At 43.4% G+C, this 21,587-nt stretch overlaps 1 protein-coding gene across 4 annotated transcripts in view; it reads right to left on the minus strand.

Moving 5' to 3' along the window:
- The window catches only part of MB21D2 (Mab-21 domain containing 2), a 107,205-nt gene that overhangs the window by 11,709 nt on the left and 73,909 nt on the right, over positions 1-21,587 (minus strand). The window contains exon 1 of one of the 4 annotated variants that reach the window (XM_019923054.3): positions 15,631-15,743. The exons of the other annotated variants lie outside the window; for them this stretch is intronic. The gene's annotated coding sequence lies outside the window, so the exon portion shown is untranslated. Of the gene's footprint in view, positions 1-15,630; positions 15,744-21,587 lie in introns of those variants that run through there. 4 annotated transcript variants of the gene reach the window in all.

The following is a 21,587-nucleotide window of genomic DNA, read 5'->3' on the forward strand; positions in this document are numbered from 1 at the left end:
AAGTAGAAGGTGTACAGAGAGAAAAAAAAAAATCAGTGTCATCGGTAAATGAAAGGCTCATCTATCTAGTAGAATCTTCTAGCAAGGCTGCCTGTGGAAGAAGTACATTTCCTGTCCCAAGAAATGACCAATCAGCATTTTCAGCAGGGGTGACGACTAAAAATACTAACATGGGATGGGGTCTGAGTATAGGTGTCCTTCAAGGTGGCTGCCCAACACCAAAGCTGCCTCCTACTGAAGATACCATGTAGACTGCTGTAGCCACCGACGACCGTGCCATGTGGGCCCCATAACAGGTGCAGGAAGAAATCCAGGGGAGTATTTATTAAGTTCCAGTGGAGGAGGCTGTTCTTCCCTCTCATCTGTTTTACTCTGTCATTTCTAATCTGCAACCCAGCTGCTATCACAATCCCCCAACCAACTCCACCGATTTTAAAAGAAGAGATCACAATAGTAGCAGATCACATCAGAACAAAAGAAGGACTGACTTTACAAACCACACTTTCAAAGTATGTACATCTCATGTCAAGGGCTCTCTGAGAAGGGCACAAACATTGATTGGCTCTACTATGCATTAAGGTATAGGCTGAATGTCTCACCTATGTCTTTTCCTTCTATCCTCTTGGCACTTGGAAGTAGGTCATCCTGTCCCCATTTTACAGATGAGGAAATCAAGATAAATAACAGTCGAATAAATTGTTCATGGCCATAAAAACTGAAATGGGATGAAAATTCAGGTTCATTCCATACTCTTTTCACTACCCCAGTGATGCTTTCCAGCATTAAATGGGCTCTCCTGAGAGGATAAATAATTTAATATCTTTGGACCTTTAAAATTGCCACATGAAACACTGTAAGAAACAGTTAGTGGAAGCTTATTTCTCTGTCCAAAAATAAAACAAATTCTATTTTGGATTTTTTTTTTTTTTTTTTTTTTTTTTTTTGCGGTACGTGGGCCTCTCACTGTTGTGGCCTCTCCCGTTGTGGAGCACAGGCTCCGGACGCGCAGGCTCAGCGGCCATGGCTCACGGGCCCAGCCACTCTGCGACATGTGGGATCTTCCCGGATCGGGGCACGAACCCATGTCCGCTGCATCGGCAGGCGGACTCTCAACCACTGCGCCACCAGGGAAGCCCTAAAATGATTTTTAAAGCAGATTAAAAGCTCATTTTAGCAGTCCCTGGGAAATGAAGTATTATAAGCAAAATGGGTCAAGGATTATAGGAAAGACAAGATTATAAATGACTTCTTTATTTTTTAAAAAAGTGAGTATCTAGTGCTGTGACACACAGCCATGTGTACGTGCACGTATGTGTGCTGCATATTTAACTCAGACAATTCTGAAAGAGCATTCCACAAGTATTTTAATTCCAAGGGAATCCTTGGAATTCTTTCAGTCCCCCAAGACAAACTCTGAAAATGTTCCTATATATTCAGATGCATAGTTTAATTTGCTTACTTTAATCCAACAGCAAAGCCTAAATTTTAAAGTCCTATCCCCTAAGTTTTTACTACTAGACTGGGGGGACAGAGAGTGGCTGAGAACATCATTACCAAGGGAAATACTAACCACAAAGCAAGAAGCTGTTACTGAGTTGTAAATCTTTTTCATTTGTGGACACAGCAGTATCTACCACCGTCACTTTTTTCCTGTGCAAAACTCAGCTCAGGCACACTGAGCCACGGGGAAAGAAACATGACGAATTCTGTGCCTTCTCTAAAAAAAAAAAAAAAAAAAAAAAAGCAACCCAAACCCAAATCAAACCTAAACTACCTGTTATCCTGAGTCTCAATAAGAGATATGCCTGCTGTGACTCAGCAGCCTGAGAAACTATGTCACTGTTGATTAAAAAGGGACTCCACAGTGTAGAGTAGTGTAGCTGTGGTCTACACGACACACTCAGATTTGCTACATTAGCTCAAAAATGGTGGCAATTTATATAAAGACCCAGCTAAAGGATTTTAAAACTTCATTGGCTAGCTAAAGTCCTGCCTTAAAATTAGTTTACTTTGGAAATGTTCAAACATACAGAAATGTAGAGATAATAGTACAATGAATCACCACGTACCCACTACTCAGCTTCAACAATTATGCTTGCCATTCTTGTTTCATTTATTCACACACTTTTGGCTGTAGTTCTTTAAAGCAAAGCCCAGATATTATACCATTTCACCCATAAAACACTTCAAAATGCTTGTCTAACTGACAAAACCTTTTAAAACTGTAACCACCATTTTCATATCTAAAGTAGATTTTAAATGATTACTTACTATTACTATTATTGACTTCACTGATTTTACCTTTTTCCTAATATGCGTGAATACATGAGTGTGTATGTGTACGACAGGCTGTTGATGCCCTGCACCTGCAGCCACGGTAGGTGGTTTCCTGTGAGATGGCAACTTCCCTCCTAAGGCCAATGATTCTGCTCCTTGGCCTGAGGGTCATCTCTGCTCTGGCACCACTGGGAAGTTCAGGGGAGTTCATGCAGGAGAACTGACTTTAATCCAACAGCAGGGGAGGGCAGGAATCAGCAGACAAGTGCCCCGCTTCCCAAGACTCTGGTGGGACAATTCTGAGTTCTACACAACTTCCCAGAGGGCCCCACAAGATGAATCTGCTCATGAACAGTCGTGCTTCTTACAGTCACCTCCCAAGTGAGCTACCACATCAAGAGTTTACTGGAATCTTCAAGGGTGAAAATTTTCAGAGTGATATACTTGGATTGACACTGTCAGTCTGACACTGTTATTTCCTGACATGATGAGAGACCCCAGAGCCACTATATCTGCAACCTAGGGACTCCTATTACATACTCAGAAGAGATGGAAGGGAGAAACTAGGAGCCTGTTAATAAGCTGACTATATAAACTACATGGTAACTACCTAAAGGCATCTCCTCTTGTCCTGAGAATAATTTAACTCTAGGACATTTTCCAAAGCACCACTTTGCAGCCAACAACCTTAGCCAGAGATTTTTTTAAAGCTACTATATAATTACAGTGTGAGCTAAGATCATAATCTAATACCTGATTTTTAAAAAGGATTATAACAATGCATTTTTCCTTTGATGCCCGAGAACAGAGCAGGTAAATAAACGGATTCCGTCTTATAAAACAATTCCCAGTAACTGCCAGAAGGTGGCGCCCACACTCCATTCATTTACTAAAGAGTTTTTGGAACCAAAGTCATAAAATCCTCCAAAGAAAGCTCTAGGGAAACAGGCTTAGCAAAGGGCTAAGACTTGATAAGACTATATTAAAGCACCACTCCGGGGCCTATTTGCCCTCAGCAACTCAAAACCTTGTCTTTTGGTCTCCCGGAGGAAATCTGGTTATTCGGGAGCTGATGTGCTCCACCTAGGTGGAGCCCAGGCTGAAAGATGCTTTGTCTGGGCAGGCAACATGGTTGGCAAACGATTCTTAAGAGTATATTGAAGACCTTGTTGCAAAGTACAGTTTCAGCTCTCATCGGTTGCAGCCGAGATGAAAACAAAACAAAACAAAAAACCATGAATAAAGCTTCAGGTGCCAGGAATAAGGGAGAGAGAAGGCAGAGTAAACAGTTTTTGATGGTATGAGGTTTAAGGCACCGCTCTTGCTGCAAAACTGTTTCATTCTGACCACAAATAACACACTCCAAGATTTCAGGAGCCAAGATGGAATCGATTTTTTTTAAACCTGGCTTCAATCAATAAATAATCCAAATAAACACTGCCTTACTTTGTATGATGCTTTGCAGTTCCCAGATCCTTTTCTCATTTGTTCCCAGCAATAATGCTGTGAAGAACACTAGAGTTCTCATTGTACAGGCGTGGAAGCTGGCTCTTGACAGCTAAGTGACTAGCCAAGATAAGCGTACAAAATATACACAGACTTCTTGGGCCTGAACAAGATTAAAAACTAGTCTGATCACATACAATTATTTTGAAAGAAGGAAGGGGGTGTTACTTGGGGTCTTTACCAGGTTATCAATTTGTTTCTTACAGAGTTAGCAGAAGGAGAAAGAAAGGGCTGAAAATGTAAAGCTTGCTCTGCCAGGGGCAATCTATGGATGATACACCTAGAGGTCTGAGTTACACCTAGACTGACTGGGTTACTGACAAAATGCCCCTCTTTCCTTAACTACACCTGCTAAACAAACACACATCATTCCTAGAAAATAATTCGTCTTTAAGTTTCAAATAATGAGATACCTAAAATTAGTAATTAATCATCCACATATTGTTATAACACCTATTATTAGCGATGACCCCCTTGTCCCTATTGTCTTTATCTTCATTTAACTTGGAAAAAAAATGTTATTTCATTGTACTAATACCCTCAATCAAGTTTCCAAACAACAAAGTAGTAACATCCTAAGAATCTGCTACTTCAAAAAATAACATCTCAGTTAACAAGTCTTAAAAGTTTTTCCACTGTATACAGCTGGAACATTCCATACAAAAGTTCAGATTAGTACAATTACACCCGTACCTAAAATTTAAGGAAGGACGAGGGGATCAAATAAATATTTCCAAGGAAAATAGACCTGGAAAAAAGTACTGACAGCCTGACACACTAATAAAGAGCTGAATCTACTTCTGAGACACAATTGTCTACCTGATAATTACTTCAATGACTGGATGAAACCATACTTCATTGTTTGGGCTTGAAAATGTTCACATCAAAAGAAGTCAGACTTATAAAACAACTAGTCAAAAAGCCCTGTGCAGGAGGTTGAAATTTGCAGTTTAAAAGCATGAGTAGATCACTTGAAAGAGGGTCAAATTGTTGCAGTGTTTTTAAATCCAGGCTGACACAATAAAAAAAAAAAAGTCAAAGAGAAAGTCAAAAAGGGAGTCTCTTCATGCTGACAAGCACAAGTGATACTTTGAAAATGGCTTATTTCACCTACTTTTCCTCCAACCATCAAAAACTAGAGCAAGAGTCAATGGTATGAGGATGAAAAGGGAAATTCGATATTCTAGCCAGAGATTGTAAACTAAAATGGTGGCTAAGAAAGATATAAAAGGGTTTGTTTGGTTTTTTTTTTCGCTTTATACTTTTTGAAGGATGTTGTTTGAATCAGTTGCCAGTTCGGTAACTCTTGGACTCCAGGGGATGAAGCTGAATCATAGATTGGGGCCTGAAATGAATTCCAAAGTTCTGTACTCCAACTGTCATGGGACAGAACATGTTGCTAAGGCCCAAAGGGCAAGGGTGACACAGCACAGCACCTGGCACAGGCACTGAGAAGCAAACGCGAAGTCCTGACCCTCAGTCAAGGGCTCTCTCCACTCCATGCCGGGGTCACTAACCAAACGGTGGGAAAATATGGGTCCCCCCATCCCACCCCAGAAGGACTGAAGCATAATCTCTAAGGAGACATATGTGTTTTAAACTAGCAAATCTTTAAATGCTTTTAAAAGTAGAGGCTGCCTGGTCCCTCCCTCAATTTCAAAGCAGGAAGTTTCATTACATGGACTCAAGAAAAGGCAGAGCTGTCCGGTTAGAGGAAGGGGTTCACTGAACCAGTGATACTTTCAAATCTTCAAGAGCTGAGATTAACCACCATTCAAATCAGGAGAGATACAACTTTGGCGGGACTTCTGGAAACATGCCAGTAATTGAGATTCAGGAAAGATGAGACATCACTCATGCCTCACACCTGGGGAACTCATTTACCTCTCCAACCTCCAAGTTATTGTTTGCTTTGAATGAAAAAGATATTTTTGTTAGATTCCTGCCAATTATTTTTTCAACCCCTCTAACTCCCTGTACCCATCAGACAGTGGCTGATTTTTGTCTTCTGTTCAATCTTAAACTTGGACAAAGCAACTGTAGAATCGACCGAAATCCTTAAGGGTACTTTGCCCAAGCACCACCGTCACTCGGGAGCACGTATGTGGGTCAGGGGGGTATGACTCGGCAGCCCAGCCATACACCTGTGGCCATGGGCACAATCACAGCTCAGTCCTTGAAATCAAAGATCACACCGTTTAGACAGAAGTGTACAATCTCCAAAGCTATCAACTGCCCGGGAGGTGAATTTAGACACGGTGGATTTAACACAGACACCCATATGCATACCGTGTCCCTTCCAAACATCCAGTGAGATTAGGTTTTCTAGTGAAGCGGGAAAAAGACCAAATGACAAGCATTCTTTTAAAAAGTAGTGCCAGCTTGAGAGAGGTCATTAAAGGACTCAAACCCAAGCGTGATGTGACTGTGAGATGTAGAAATCTCATTTTAAGGTCATTACGAAAATGACATTTGTGCACTGACCCAAGTCTTGTCATGAGAGTACCTTTCAGATGAAAAATTCCATAAATTCATTTTAAAAGGGGGGAAGGGTGGTTTGGGGAGAAACCCTCGAGCAAAACCATAGGACATTTTCCATGTTTCCACTAGAGGTCATGCCTTCCTTTTTCTTTAAGGTTTCGGACTGGCTCCAAGCCAAAGGACTGGAGAAAGGCCTGAAGGTTGGATATAAATTTTTAAAATTCATACCTGATTTTTCTGATATGCTTTCTAAGTGAGTCCGAAATGGATTTGGGTTTCAGATACAGTGTTTCTTATCGGTGACTCCCCAGTGTCCGCGTGCTGCTTGCAGTAATTCTTTTGAAATAGTGGGATGGATGTCATATACATTCACTGATAAATTTCCACAGCTTTAAGGTAAAGAAGGCATATGGAAGAGGAAGATACCCTAAGAGATAACGTGGATGATGTGATGGAGAGATCATAATTTTAGGATATAGAAAAGCTTGAATGTGAACCCTAGCTTCATGATTTATTACCTTTGTGACACTTGGGTAAGTGTACTGAACTTTTTGAAACTTTAGTTTCCCCATTTGAAAAAAAAAATTAAAAATGAGGATAATACTACCTCTTTCACAAGGCTATTATGAGACTTGCCTGAAACAGTTACATAAAGCTCCCAATACAATTTCCGGAACTTTGCAGATGCTGAGAAAGTGTAATTTTCTTTTTAAAATAGCATTCTGTTCATACTTCTCTGGGTCAGTTAATATTACTGGCTTTTACCTTGCTGTCTGGGCATGTGATTTTTTTTTTTTTTTTAAGGAAATGTTCCAATATTTGCCTATCTGTTCAACCATCTCCCTCCCTTCCTCCCTCCCTCCCTTCTTGTTTTCTTCTTTTGATTTTAGTTTCCCCACGTTTGTCAAGTAATGTGGGTTGAATGAATCAAAGCTGAAGACAACTCTGCCAGCTTTGTAGGGGACAGAAAAGCATTTTTAATGAAAAGTCAGCGCTACTAAGTACCTGGTTGGTAGGAGTGATGCAGAGAGGGACACGGGAGGAACAAGAAAAGACAGATGTACTGATTTTTATGGTCAGTTTTAGCTTAATAGCATCTTTTTTGTTCTCTGTGAATTTGGTATATGCACAAAATGTAGTGAAATCCTTGATACGGAATAGATTCTGTCTTGTAACTACAGCGGTTCTCTAATGAGCATGCAGAGTAATCATCTGCAGAAATTATTAAAACACAGATTGTTGGGCCTCGGCCACCAGAGTTTCTGATTCAGTAGTTCTGGTGGAAGACCTGGGAACGTGCATTTCTAACAAGTCCCCCGTTGATGCTGGTCCAGGACTACTCTTTTAGAACTGGTTTAGCAAAATTTACAATCCAATTAAAGGAAAGAAAATGGAATCAGTTTAAGGAATCTAGGCTCTAATCCTGATCGTCCATTAATTCACTGTGCGGTGAAGAAGGTTCATTACCTGTCATGCCCAATTTGCTTACCTGGAAAGAGGAACAATGTCTCTCTACTGATGAGATCAAATGAGGGTCAAAAGAAGAAATGGGTAAATTAAAACTTTGAAAAATTAGAAATTACTCTGGAGGAACTAAGTAACGGATCAACAATTCTAACAGCCTAGGAGAGTTCACCTGAGATGCCAACTTGCCTACATCAGGGGATGCCCAAATCTGGGGGTGTGTCTGCAGGGTGTTTCCAGATGAGATTAGCATTTGAATTGGTAGACTCAGTAAGGTAGATGGCCCTCCCCAATGTGGGTGGGCATCATCTGACCTGTCAAGGGCCTGAACACAACAAAAAGGTGCAGGAAGGAAGGATTCACCCTCTTCTTCCTTCCTCACTGCTTGAGCTGGCACATCTCATCTCGTCTCCTCCCATCCTCAGACTGGGCTTTACACCATTGGCTCCCCTCGTTCCAGGCCTTCAGACTCAGACTGAATTACAGCACCAACTGTCCCGGTCTCCAGCTTGCAATCGGCAGATAAGTGAGAATTCTCGGCCTCCATGACTGCATGAGTCGATTCTTCATAATAAATCTCCTTTTATATCCTGCTGGTTCTGTTTCTTTGGAGAACTCTAATACACAGCCATTACTTAAAAGACTTCCTTAAAAGACTGGAAAGTGACAGTCCTGGGTTCTAGTCTGGTTCTGCCTCTGACTTACCCTGGACACACACTTAACCCTTACGGGTCATAGTTTTCCATCTAGCAAGAGGTTTAGAGATGAGATGATCCCTAAAGTCTTTCAAATGTAAAAATGCTATGGTCCTAGGATCAGAACATGAGCAGTGACTGGGGCTCGGGCAGGTCTCAATCTAGGGAACACCATCTCCCCACCCAGAGCTGAGGGCTGGTTCTTTTATTCTGTCTGCATGGATCACCCAGCAGTAACCTAAGGGCCACAACCTTGGCCCACACTTCAGTGTAGACCAGTCCCAGAACCCAGGGGTGCCATAGCCCTGCCAGCCCTCAGCCTGAGCTCTCAAACATTCCAAAACCAAGCTCCGTATTGGCTATCATTACCGAACTAGTGTATTTATCATCATTAGATCACCAGAGCCCTACACCATCCATTCAGTTGATAAATGCTTGAGATTCTGTCTCTAAAATGTCTGCTGTGTCATGCCCTCCCCATACACCCTGTTGCCATTGTATGTCATTGTCACAGTTGAGCTTAAGCCCTCATGTCTCTCACAAGGACAACTGCAACCCCTCTTAATTGGACTCCGTTCCCCTTCACCACCACCCAGCATAAGCTGTCAAAAGGAGCTCCTTCAAGGTCGGATCTGATCGCATCACACCTGCTCCAAATCCTATAGGGTGGCCACCATCCCTGTAGCCAAAGCCTCCCAGGGGACTTCCCTGGCAGTCCAGTGGTTAAGACTTGGTGCTTCCACCGCAGGGGGCACGGGTTCGATCCCTGGTCAGGGAACTAAGATCCCACATGACACGAGGCACAGCCAAAAACTACTGATAAAAATAATTAATCGGGCTTCCCTGGTGGTGCAGTGGTTGAGAGTCCGCCTGCCGATGCAGGGGACACGGGTTCGTGCCCCGGTCCGGGAAGACCCCACATGCCGCGGAGCGTCTGGGCCCGTGAGCCATGGCCGCTGGGCCTGCGCATCCGGAGCCTGCGCTCCGCAACGGGAGAGGCCACAGCAGTGAGAGGCCCACGTACCGCAAAAAAAATTAATTAATTAATTATTTTAAAAAGGGCCTCCCACATTCTGAGGCCAACTTCCATTTCAACATGGGTCTTACTGCTCCCTTACCTTCCTCAGTGGCTCCAGCCCCAAAGTGGATCCCCCAAACTCTACTGGTCCCCTAACTATGTCCTTGCTTTCCAGCTCCCGAGTCTTTGCTCATTCTCTCCTTTTGACCCTCCATCCCTGCCTGTTGAAATCCAGCCAACTCCATCTAAAAGCTTCTGCCTCCTAACCCCCACATGTTATTTCCTTTCTTTCTTTGTACAGTCTTTTTGATTAACCTGATATTTTATGAGATTTATGAGGTGACTTGTATTACAGCTATCTGAATTCATTCTCAAGTCTCACACAAGGTAAGTTTTTTACGGACTCACCCGTGTCCCCCTGAATCCTGGGGGTTAGGCTACTGAGATCTAGAAACAGTCCATCCTGATACCGAATGTGTCCTTATAATATGAACTAGTTCGGACTGCAAACAGCGAAATGATGTCAGCAGAATAAAAGTACTGTTAGTTCGTACACCATTTTCCAAGAATGTTAATATTTTGTACAACCAAGGAATAGCCATCAAACAAAACATGCTCAAACACAGCAGAACGCATCAACCCACAGAACGAATGACGCTCAAATTCTTCGAGACTCAAATCGGCATGTGACCTGTCATGGAAATGCTTTTGTATGATTTTAGTGCATTTCCCCTTTGTCTCCACAATTCAACAACTTTACCTCCTTTTTTTCCCCCTAAAACCCTTTTCATAAAGCCACTTCTAATCTTTTTTCAACGGTAAACTCCTGTATTAGAGTATTCTGTCTTTTTCTGTTCAGTACTGCTACTGCTTTTGTTAATTTCCTGGTTACAAGGTCAGATAGGTTTGAAGCGATCTGCTCCTCACCCTGTTTTCCCCATAAGCCCTGTTGTTTCCTGAGTGTCTGCTACGAACCAAGTATATTACATGTTACCTCACTACTTAATATGCAAAATCTTTCAGTCTGACATTCTACCCTCAATTTACAAGAAAAGAGTCAGACTCGGTGGTTAAGGGTTTTGCTGTGGTGACTCACACAGGGTTGCCCGAGCCCCACACGTGGGCTTTTCACTGCTATGGTGGCTTCCACACTGAGTGCCAAGGGCCGAGCCTCCTCTCAGGTCCTGTAGCTAGTGGAGGGTGAGGGCGTGTGAAGGGTAAGGGAGACTGCGCCTGCGCCAGATGGGCAGCCCCTGGGCCTGCCGCCCCCCCTAGAATCACTTTTATCTGTTTTACATATTGGGCTTCCTCTGATGCTTCTATCTGAAGTAAGAGTTCTACAGTTTTAAAAGGCAGGAATAAAAAGGGTTGAAAATCACTGCATCCTATCAAGCTGGCTATTTCCCAATTCTGCCTGAGGCTGGCCTTCAGCAGAAAAATAAATCAGTTGCTTACAAAAGATCTACTCTATACAGAATGCTGTTGTGGGATTGCGGGGGGTGGGCCCCCAAATTCCCTGCTCTAATCATTCCAAAGCTCTAAAAAGACTTCACTTTATGCCCACTTTACTTGCTCATTTGACTCTCTCTACCCCTTTCCAGACATTGCAAGGCAGGTTGGGGGCTGGCAGAGGTGCAGGAGCCTGGAGGGCAGACCCTCCAGCTAATGCCCTATGGAGAAGGTGGATCCGAACCAGCTCCGAACTGAGCAGGACCCCCAGTCCTGGTGCTCCCTAAGAGAGGCCGGCTCGTTGCCACCAAGAGAGCTGGCTGGACAAGATGCTCTTTAATGTTCTTCCTGACTGAAAAGAGTGTGTTTCTGAGCTGAGGGAAGGAGGAGATGTCTTAAGAGTGAGTTTATAGCAAGCAAATGGGTGTAATGGGTGCAATGGGTGTAAAGCACATGCCCCACTGACACACGCAGAGGCAAATACAGACCCTTCGTATGGGTTGTTTCTCTAAACTTCATGAGTAGTAAGGAACAGATGCAAAAAAAGAAAGCGAAATATGATGAGTGCTGATATAACTGAAGCAGAATGGGACAGAATACATCTATCTTGAATTCCCCCCAAGAGAGTAATGCCTAACAGCACAAAAGGTCGTTTCAGAGCTTTCCAAGGACCTCTCCGCGTCCAGCGGTGAGGCTCCACGTTTCAGGGAAAGGACGTGCGGGGAAGTTTCTTTAAAGCGGTTAGAAAGAGAACAGCGGGCGCTGGATCTACAGCCAGTCTCTGGGCAATGAATGATTTGTCGCCTTCTCCTTCTGGTATTGATTCTCGCCTCAGACAGACAACAAGTGATCGCAGATGAAAGCACGCATGCCTCGGGGACTGCTCAGCCTGTGTCTGAAAGCTTCCCCAGCATCCTGGCCCCCCGCACACCCCTCCCCGGGCTCTCACTGCAAAGGCCCATCCCCCTCCCCGCGGAAGCAGCTCAGCTGGCCTCACCTGCACACATCTGGAGGTATCACTCCTGGGGTACCTACATTGCAGCCTCACCACCTGTTTTCCATTCCCAGAAATCTATTTCAAACACACACACGGAAGAGTCTGACATTATGCCTCCTTGAAATAACAATGTCCATGTCACCGATACGAAAATTCTTCTTGATGCTGCTGTCTTCCAGATATTGCTAATGCCATCATCCAACCACTCCTAGCCTCTTAATAACACAGCCCATTTATTGAGCATCTACTTTGAGCCAAGGATTTTTAATGTATTACTGTTCACCTTTACACTGCCCCTGAGTGGTATGAAGAAAGGGAGATTCTGAGGTTAAATAATTCCCCAAAGTTACATAGTCTGTGGATCTGAACTTTGAACCCAGGTGTCTGATTCAGAAGACAGTAAACTTGGGAATTCCCTGGCGGCCCGGTGGTTAGGACTCTGCTCTTCCCCTGCAGGCAAGGGACACATGTCCGATTCCTGGTCAGGGAATTGGGATCCCTGCATGCCAAGCAGTGTCACCAATGTATATTTTATATATATGTGTGTGTGTGTGTGTGTATATATATGTATATATGTGTGTGTATATATATATATATATATATATATATATATATAAAGAAGACGACAGTTGACTTACAAACATCTCACACAGGTCAGTGGGAACGACTAGCCACATCTCGTTTCCCCCTTTTCTTAAGCTCCTTCTCACAGCTCCAGGGAGATGGCAAAGGGACTAAAGCTTTCAAATACTAGGGGTCCAGAAATGAAAGAAGCTGGGAAATCTAGGGAGAATTGAACCTGGAGACAGATTTTCAGGCCTGGATTTTCTGTCTTTTCCCTCTCCTCTTGCCTGAAATTCTACCCATTAGGTTCATTTTCACAATTAAAAAGAGAAAATGGAAATTGCTTCTTGGAAGTTAAGGTGCTAATTACCATTTACTCCTTAGTATAAAATGTGTTCAATCGAAGTGAGACGTTCTCACCACAGTGGAGACCACCTGCCTGGCTGGGATGCGAGCTTGGATTCACTGGACTGTGATTTGCGCTGGAAGGCCCTGAGGACAGAAGTCAGAGACAGGGAGGCCTCCAGAGGCCAGGCCAAGGAAATGATGTGCTGGTTTCAAAACTGCTCTTCCTTCCTACTACATGGACTCGACCCCCAACCCACGCTAAGAAGACAAGTATTAGGGCTCAGCGGGTGACTGAGTTAAAATGGCACCGATGAACCCAGGCATTATTTGGGGTGTTTTTACATGGAAATATGTGATCTGATTCCAAACAAATATATATTCATCATATTCCTAAACGTGAGGCTACCAAGAGACATTATTCACAGCAAGTCATACAGAAGCCAATTACATGAGTACAAACAAGCTTAACAGAATCCATCCAAAGGCAATGGGGAGTGGGGGAATCTGCTTCAATTCTTCACTCCTACAGGAAGTTGTTTCTAAACGTGGTTGAAGAGGAGAACCTGTGATACCCTGGAGAGTAACTCTTACTGTTTCACTTTAATTATTCACTTCTCCTCGAAATAAGATTCAATTAAAAAAAGTAATATTAGTTCATTTCAGACACCCATGTTGATAGGCATGGTGGGATAGAATTCACTATTAAAACAAGATCTTGCCAACTAAACTTTATTACTCTCGTGCCCTTTACATATCCACCTAGAAGTTATCCCACAAACATAAGAGCAAATGCAAATCACTGGGCTTTGTGAACCATAAAATCCAATATCAAGTAAGTGCTATCAGGGTGATTAAGAGAGAGCATGCTGACCTATTCTTATTGAGCCAGTGACGCTCCCCACAGCCACGAGTGGATCATTTTCTCTTTCATGGCTTTGCTTCGCTGCGTGCAAATGGGAAGGACGCATTCGTCACTCACATTCATCCATCTCAAAAGTGCCAGGGTCCTTAGAGCATCTAGTCTCACCACTTCATTGTAGGGATGAGAACATTACGGACAAGAATGCCAAAGCAGGACTACAAGTACTTAAAACCCACAAAGCTAGTGAGTGTCAGAGCCTGGAGTGGGTCAAGGTCTCCTAAGTCTTGGATCGGCACTGACACTCTGGTATAAGAGTAAAGTATGACCACACAGAGTTGCTGAGATGGGCTATAAATATACAAACGTAAATCCTTTACAGGACAGCCCGGCCATCACACTAATGCCAATAATCAGTTAACGCTTGATTTCTCTGGTTTCTATCCAAACAGCTATGATAGAATATAATAATATGATAGAAGTTGTTTTTGACACATTTAGAAGCTACTAGAGTATTCGTTCAAAGTTAAATTGGCATCTTTTAAAACATCATTTTCACACTGAATATCCTGAGTTCTCTATTTATAGGTAACTTTAACCAAACACATTTAACATTTTTTTAAAAATCAGGATTACCTGCAAAGAAATTCTGTTTAGAACAGATTTAATTTTGACTAATGCCATACAAAAATGAATCCAATTTGCTTTAAAAACAGAGTCAATAAATGTCTGATAGCAGCTTCCCTGGTGGCACACTGGTTGAGAGTCCGCCTGCCGATGCAGGGGACACGGGTTCGTGCCCCGGTTCGGGAAGATCCCACATGCCGCAGAGCGACTGGGCCCGTGAGCCGTGGCCGCTGAGCCTGTGCGTCCGCAACGGGAGAGGCCACAACAGCGAGAGGCCCGCGTAACGCAAATAATAATAATAATAATAAATGTCTGATAATCTCTAAAATGACCTGTAGCTGGAGGATTCCTAACTTGTAGCTGGAGGATTCCTAACTTGTGATCACGGCTTAACAAAATGCATCTCTCCAAGATAAGTGTACTCTCCTGGCTGAGAGCTGAAAGGATAGGAAAAAGATTACTCATGGCTGGTTTGGACTTCACATATGTATACGTAAAAGGTTAATTTCAAAAGTTCAGTACTTTTGCCAACCTATTTTATTCAAATCAATTTTTTTCTGAATAAAATTAAGATTAAGAGGTTGAGAAAATATAGAAGTCATGGAAGTAATCATTGACTTCTATGCCAAAGCATTAACAGAAATACCTCTACTGGAAGGACATCTCGCAGATAGCCAAATGACCTTTAGGGCAAAAAGTCCTGGGAGGTACACAGAGCAAAGTCCATCCAAACACTCTTCTTCCCCCCAGTCTCCACCTTATTTCAAGGAGCAACTTAAAAGTATTAGATCCTCTGAGCAGCCCTCCTTGATTCTGCCTAGTTGCTGCCATGTGTTGCCCCAGGTATATCCCTGATACACTCTACTTACTAACCTAGCTCCCAATGAGAATGTCAGCTCCTGGGTGTAGGGGCCTGGTGGCGTTGTGGCCTGTTCTAGTGCCTAGCACAGTAACCAGCACAGAGAAAGCATCCAAGTGCTTACCGGATGAATGGAAACAATGAATGGCGAGAACAGAGGCCTGGATGAATGTGTGTGTGGGGAATGCAATTCATTTCAGACAAATTCTCTTGCCAAGCAAGTAAAAACATGGAGCGTAGAAAAGACCTCAGAGATCATCTGGCCCAACCTCCTCATCTTCCAGAAGCCAAGTAATCTTGGCTTAGTGCTGCATGAACTATAAAAGAATATTTCAGAGAACATATGAAAGAATATTAGGAAAAGCAAACATTCTCTCTAATGAAGATACCAGCCCACACAATCTGTAAGCAGAACTTAATTAAAATGTTCACAGGGCTAATTTTATCTGGCTTCTATTAGTGCCTTCAAAAGTGTCCATCTATTACCTGGCAGTGTCAAGTCTACATCATCCAGGCTCAATTACTTAGTATGTAGATCAGGCAAGATTCTCTCTTCCTCTCCCCGCCTGTGTTTCTCCAGCTTTTCATGCTCATTAGCACCTCCAACAGAAGGCTGAGGAAACGAAACTCCAATTTATCAATGTCAACTGTTGAACCAGCAAATTGCATCAGTCCCGCCCACACATGGAAGTGTTTGGACAATTCTGAATCAACAAGATGTTGGCAGCTGTGTTCCTATGGTTCAGTAATTGCATTGTTTCCTACTGTGTTCTACGGGTTGTGAAATGAATTTATTAAATAACCTACACAAAGGGAATGTGGTGTGGGCTAGTGGAAACAGCTCTGAGCTGGTGTTGGGAGACTGTCCCACTTTGACCACTAGCCCTGACTTCAGTTTTTCTAGTCCTCAGGCTCTTAACTACCCAAGAGGATAATTCTGCCCTGAGCAGCGGAGAAATCTCTGGCACCTAAACCATTGTTGTTACTGTGCTTGAGAGAATGCACTAGAATCTGTAACTGACCGCTTCATACTGGAAGACAGTAGTTGGGAAAGGAAAACTGAGTCCACACACATGAAGCATATAATGGAGGGATTTAAACAGACATAGCATGTAAGAACCTGCTATATAACACAGGGAACTCTACTCAATACTCTGTAATGACCTCTATGGGAAAAGAATCTGAAAAAGAGTGGATACATGTATGTGTATAACTGATTCACTTTGCTGCACACCTGAAACACAACAGTGTAAATCAATTCTACTCCAATAAAAATTTAAAAAATAAAAAAGAAACTAATTCTACTGTCTTTGGTAAGTTTGCCAGTTGGTATTTTGCCAGTTGTCTTGGGTTATTAAAACTAGTTGGTGTTTTGTAAATCTGGCTGTGTGACAGAATGAGACATATTTTCAAGTGAAGATGAAAAACTTACTTGGTATATTATTACAACTGTAAAAGAGGAAAAACAAGTTTAAGAAAAGTCCACCCTAAGCCTAGTAGACCCTATTTCCATTAGTGTTAAACCAGACTCAATTTTAGAAGGCAAAATGATTTGTGATTACAGAGAATGTCCCCAGAGAGCTGCCCTGCTGAGGGGTGGGAGGGAAGTCTCCCTGGGCCCTAAAGAGCTCAAGGTCTCTTGAGTGGTTGGGGTATTTTTTTCTGGGCAAAGATAGAGGAGTCTGAGCGGGAAAAATACCCTCCCTTCAACTGGGAGTTTGGCACTCACTCAGGGCCCTAATTTTGTTTTCAATGGTTTCCCATTCTTTCTTAAAAAGCAAAAAAGTTAAAGCAAGGCTTTCTCTCAAATGAAGAAGCAAAATTCCACTCCTTTCCAAACTCTGTAATCAATTATTTTATAAATAGGACTTGACTCAGATCCATAATCATTTACTGAAATCTACACATAGCCCAGTGGTTGTGGCCAGGTGGCACAATGGCTGACAGATTACTTACCCTGGGCTTGATCATTTCCACAATGGGCAGGAAGCTAGTTAATGTGTGTCAAGCACAAGCCCACGGCTGGCCGCGCTGAAGTCTATCATAGCCAGGCTAGGTGCTTAATTTCCCAATCTCCTACCTAAACCCTGAAGAAACTATAAGAGGTAGGTATTAAGATTACTAATTTGCAGACAGAGAAGTGGTCACTCAATGGCATGAAGTGAGGAAGTAAGAAATTTAGGAACTAAAACCAGGTCTGGCTCACTCCAAATCTCACCAGCTTTCTGCAAGGAGATGTTGGTGTGAATCTCTGGGATATTTTGTTCTTTCTAGACTGGATGACAAAGCCTTGCAAGGCACTCTTCCGAATAAATTAATGGTACGACACTGAGGCCTTTTCTTCCCAACAGAGTCAATGGAATATATACACAGAAATTCATCACTGGAGCTTTCGTTCTGGCTGAATGCTAATTTACTTTATTCTCTAATGAGGAGACCTCTAGCCCAATTGCAGGTCAACAGTCTGACGAGCGGCACAGTGGAGTGTGAGTTTTTAAAAAGCCACCCATGGAGCCGCATTCAGAGCTGAGGATCAGTGCTCCAGGGCTCCCTGGAATGTGCCATGGACTGAGACACGAGGCCAAGCTTCCAGCTTGCTTTTGCCTCAGGACTGGGGCCGAGAAACCTGTATTCCCAACTCACAACTGTAGCAAGTCATTCCCCTCATCTGGGGCCTGTTTCCCCATCTGGAAAATGGTGGGTTTGGACCGACTGATGTATTTTTTAAAGTCAAGTCTATTGAGGTATAACTTATCTACAATAAAACTCACCCCTTTGACAGATACAGTTTGATGAGTCTGACAAAGGTATACACTTTGGTAACTATAGCCACAATTAAGACACAGAAGACTTCCATCACCCCCCAAAATGTCCTCATGCCCTTTTGCAGTCAATCCCCTTTCCAAGCCCCAGGCAATCTCAGATCTGATTTCTATCCCTATAGTTTTACCATTTCCTGAAGGGCACATAGGTGACAAAGTATTTAGCCTTTCATGGCTGGCTTCTTTTACTTAGCATGGAACTTTTAATATTCATTCATGTTGTTGAATTCACCAAATCAATAGCTGGCTTCTTCTTATTGTTGAGCAGTATTTCCCTGTATGGATATGATGCACTTTGTTTATCTACTCACCAGGTGATGCACAGTTGGGTTGTGTCTAGTTTCTTGCTAATATGAAAAAAACGGTATGCCTTTGTGTTAACATAAATTCCATTTCTCTTAGGTAAATACTTAGGTGTGTGATAACTGTGCCACTTGTTAAGTGTGGGGTGTGTGTTTGACTTTCTTATAAAGTGTCTCACTGTTTTCCAAAGTGGCTGTACCATTGTGCATTCCCACCAGCCATGTATATGGACTGGGTGCTATTTAATGGGCAGCCTCAGATGACTGCAATTCCTATCAATGTCCCATGAATATATCGACTCCTCCAGAGCAGAGGTCCCATGAAATGCATCTCAGTAGCCTTCACAGCACCAAGGACAGATGCAAAGTAAGTGCATGGACTCAGCGCTGGGAGCCCTTCCGGGTCTGACAGCGCTATCATTCTCTTTTTTCCTTCTCTGGACATCTTGTTCTGTGACAGTGGACACTAAACACCGGCTTTAGGCTGAAATCGGTCTGGGACGGCCTGCAAAACTACCACCTACTAGCTGTGTAAGGTAAATACTTTCACCTCTCACAGGCTTGATTTCCTCTTCTGCAAACTGGAGGTGATCATTACCTTCCGCGCAGGTTGTCAGAAGATTAAATGATGTAATTATGTGTGCTCAACCCACAGTAAGTGCCCGGTAAATAGCAATTTTTAGCTTCTACAGTTATAGACTGGCATGGCTGATAAAGAAACAGTAGGTGATAAACTTGACCCCCTTCCAAAAGTCCCCAACAACAGCTAGAATGTGAAACTGGAGTGCCCTGTGTTCCACTGCAGAGGCCTCACCATGTTTTCCTGATAGATTCAAACAGTTCAAGAGTTCCCTCTCTCCACGCATTATGTTGGTGTATTTATTCTTCTCCTTATTTATAATGTATACACGTGTGTATACGTGTATGTATTAAATACGTACATACAGCGAGAGAGAGAGAAATGAACAAAAGAAAGAGTTCCTCTCTTGTTGAGCTTAGAGTCTAATGTGTTCCTTTTAACTGATGTGTAGAAAGACACAGGACAGAAGTTTTGCCATGGGCAAGGAAAAAGAGGCAGAGTGCCAGGGCCAGCATTCTAGATGTCAGCCGAGCAGCTTAAAGTGCGGCAGCATTTATGGGACTGCTGCAGCTCTAACTTCCATTTTATTCAGGGAAATATACTGTAAGTCTAAAGGTCTCCTGAATGCTAATGTGTGTGTGTGTGTGTGCGCGCACACGTGTGTGTTAAAGAGGGAGAGAGGAGAGAGGCAAGAAAGGAGGATGGGGATTCCACTGGTGGGCATCTGAGCTCTGAGCAATGCATCAACACGTTTCACTTTAAGCGCTGTTTGTGTTCCATCCCACCCGCCCACCCCCCTGCAAGCTAACTGCCTTGCTGTTTCGAGCACCCAGCTGTTGCTGTCTGAAACCTGACCTTCACTGTGAAGAGGCTCACAGCTGCAGCAAGCTGTCTACCTAGTAATGCCTGGGTTCTTATCGGCTTCATGCCTCTCTTTCCCTTAACCAACTTAGTGAAGCGGGCTGGTTTCCCTAGTTCCCTCCCCCAAACCATTAGTCTCTCAGTCAAAATAAGAGGAGGGGGGGCAAGTACCCCTTGAGGAGAGAGGAGTTCCGGTTGCAGGGCAGCCCTGCAGAGGGCCACTGGAGGCCTGCCTGGCTCAGTTCACTTTCCTACTAAGAGCGTGGTTCATGGACCAGGAGCAAGGGCATTATGTTAGAATGTTCATTAGAATGCAGAATCTCAGGCCGGACTCTACACCTACTGAATCAGGGGACCCCTGATTAATGTAGGCACATTAAGGTTTCAGAAGTGCTAGAATGGGATATAAACCCCAAAGAGTTTTCCAAGAGCCTGACCTAAGCATATAAGATGGCCAAGCAGATCGGGACAAAACTATGTTGGAAAGGCAACGTGGTGCGAAGGAAACAGCCAGCCCCAAAGACCCTCACTTTCTGATATTCATGCCCTTGTGCAGTTCCCGCGAACACGGAGTCAGGGTTGGTCTGTGTGGCAAATCGAATGTGTAGAAGTGAGAGCACGAGACTTCCGGGGCAAGGTCATAACAGGCACCGCAGCATTTTCCTGGCTCGGTCCTTTGGATCACTTGCTGGGGTGGGGAGCGGAGGCGGGTGGAAAGCCCTTCACTATGTGGGGGGCTCTTTCAAGACCTGGTGGAGAGGCCCACATGGGGATAAATTGGGGCCTCCCAGCACCGACTGCCAGCTTGTAGGTGGAACCTCCAGGCCCAGCCAAGCTGTCAGGTGACTGCAGAGCCAGTCAACGCCTTACCTGCTACTTCATGAGAGACCCCAAGCCAGGACCACCCAACTAAGCCACTCCCAAATGCCTGATCCCAAGAAACCATGTGAGCGAATCAATGTTTAATGCTGTTTTAAAGCCACTGAATTTTGCAGTATTGCTTATTCAGTGACAAATAACTAGTACTAGGACAGAGAGCTGGGTCTAAGACTGGGCTCCCCCTACTAGGAGTGGCTTTCCACGCTCACTTCATCTTCTTCGTGCCTCAGATGCCTCATCTACAAAAGGAACAACCACAGTTCACCCAATCGTCAATCCCTTTGAACATACAGATGCACCATTACTTTATATATCACTAAGACAGGAAAAAAAGATGTCATCAAATTAGTACCTCTTAGGTCCTCAAATGCATACAAATTTTAGAGATGTAAAATTGATGGAAGATGTGCATCTTAGAATTGATGAAATACAGTATGATGTGCCTTCTGCCTGCCACATGGAGATGGTACAAGGATCAACGGCACAACAGATGAGAAGGCGGGAAGTGACGGGCAGCGTACTGAAGCACCACTGCTTGAGAAAGGGAAATGGCACTATGGTTCCAGACCAGCTAATTAAACTGGCTCTGCTGGGCTTCATCATTTCACTTTTAATGCTCTTGCCTCGGGCTCCTATCACAATGTATGCTCAAAATGACTGCTACAAAGCCCAACTGACAGGGAAAAATAGTTAAGGAAAACCATCTATGGCAATGCTCCCTAAACTTGCTGGAGCATAAGAAATGACTCAGTGCATTTTTTAAATATACACCCAGACCCCTTGCTAGAGACTTTGATTCAGTAAATCTGGAGTGAGCGTTGGAATCTATACGTTACCAAGGGCCCCAGGCAGTTCTTATGTACACACAAGATTTAAAACACTGATCAAAACAAGATAATATCCATCCCTTATTAATATTTTTCCTTGCATCAAATCATAATAGGAAAGTATAAGTCTGGATTGCCTTAGCTATGTCCCCATATAAAAAAGGGCTTCGAT

This window comes from Tursiops truncatus, chromosome 4, assembly GCF_011762595.2.
Source record: "Tursiops truncatus isolate mTurTru1 chromosome 4, mTurTru1.mat.Y, whole genome shotgun sequence".
Lineage (NCBI taxonomy): Eukaryota > Metazoa > Chordata > Mammalia > Artiodactyla > Delphinidae > Tursiops > Tursiops truncatus.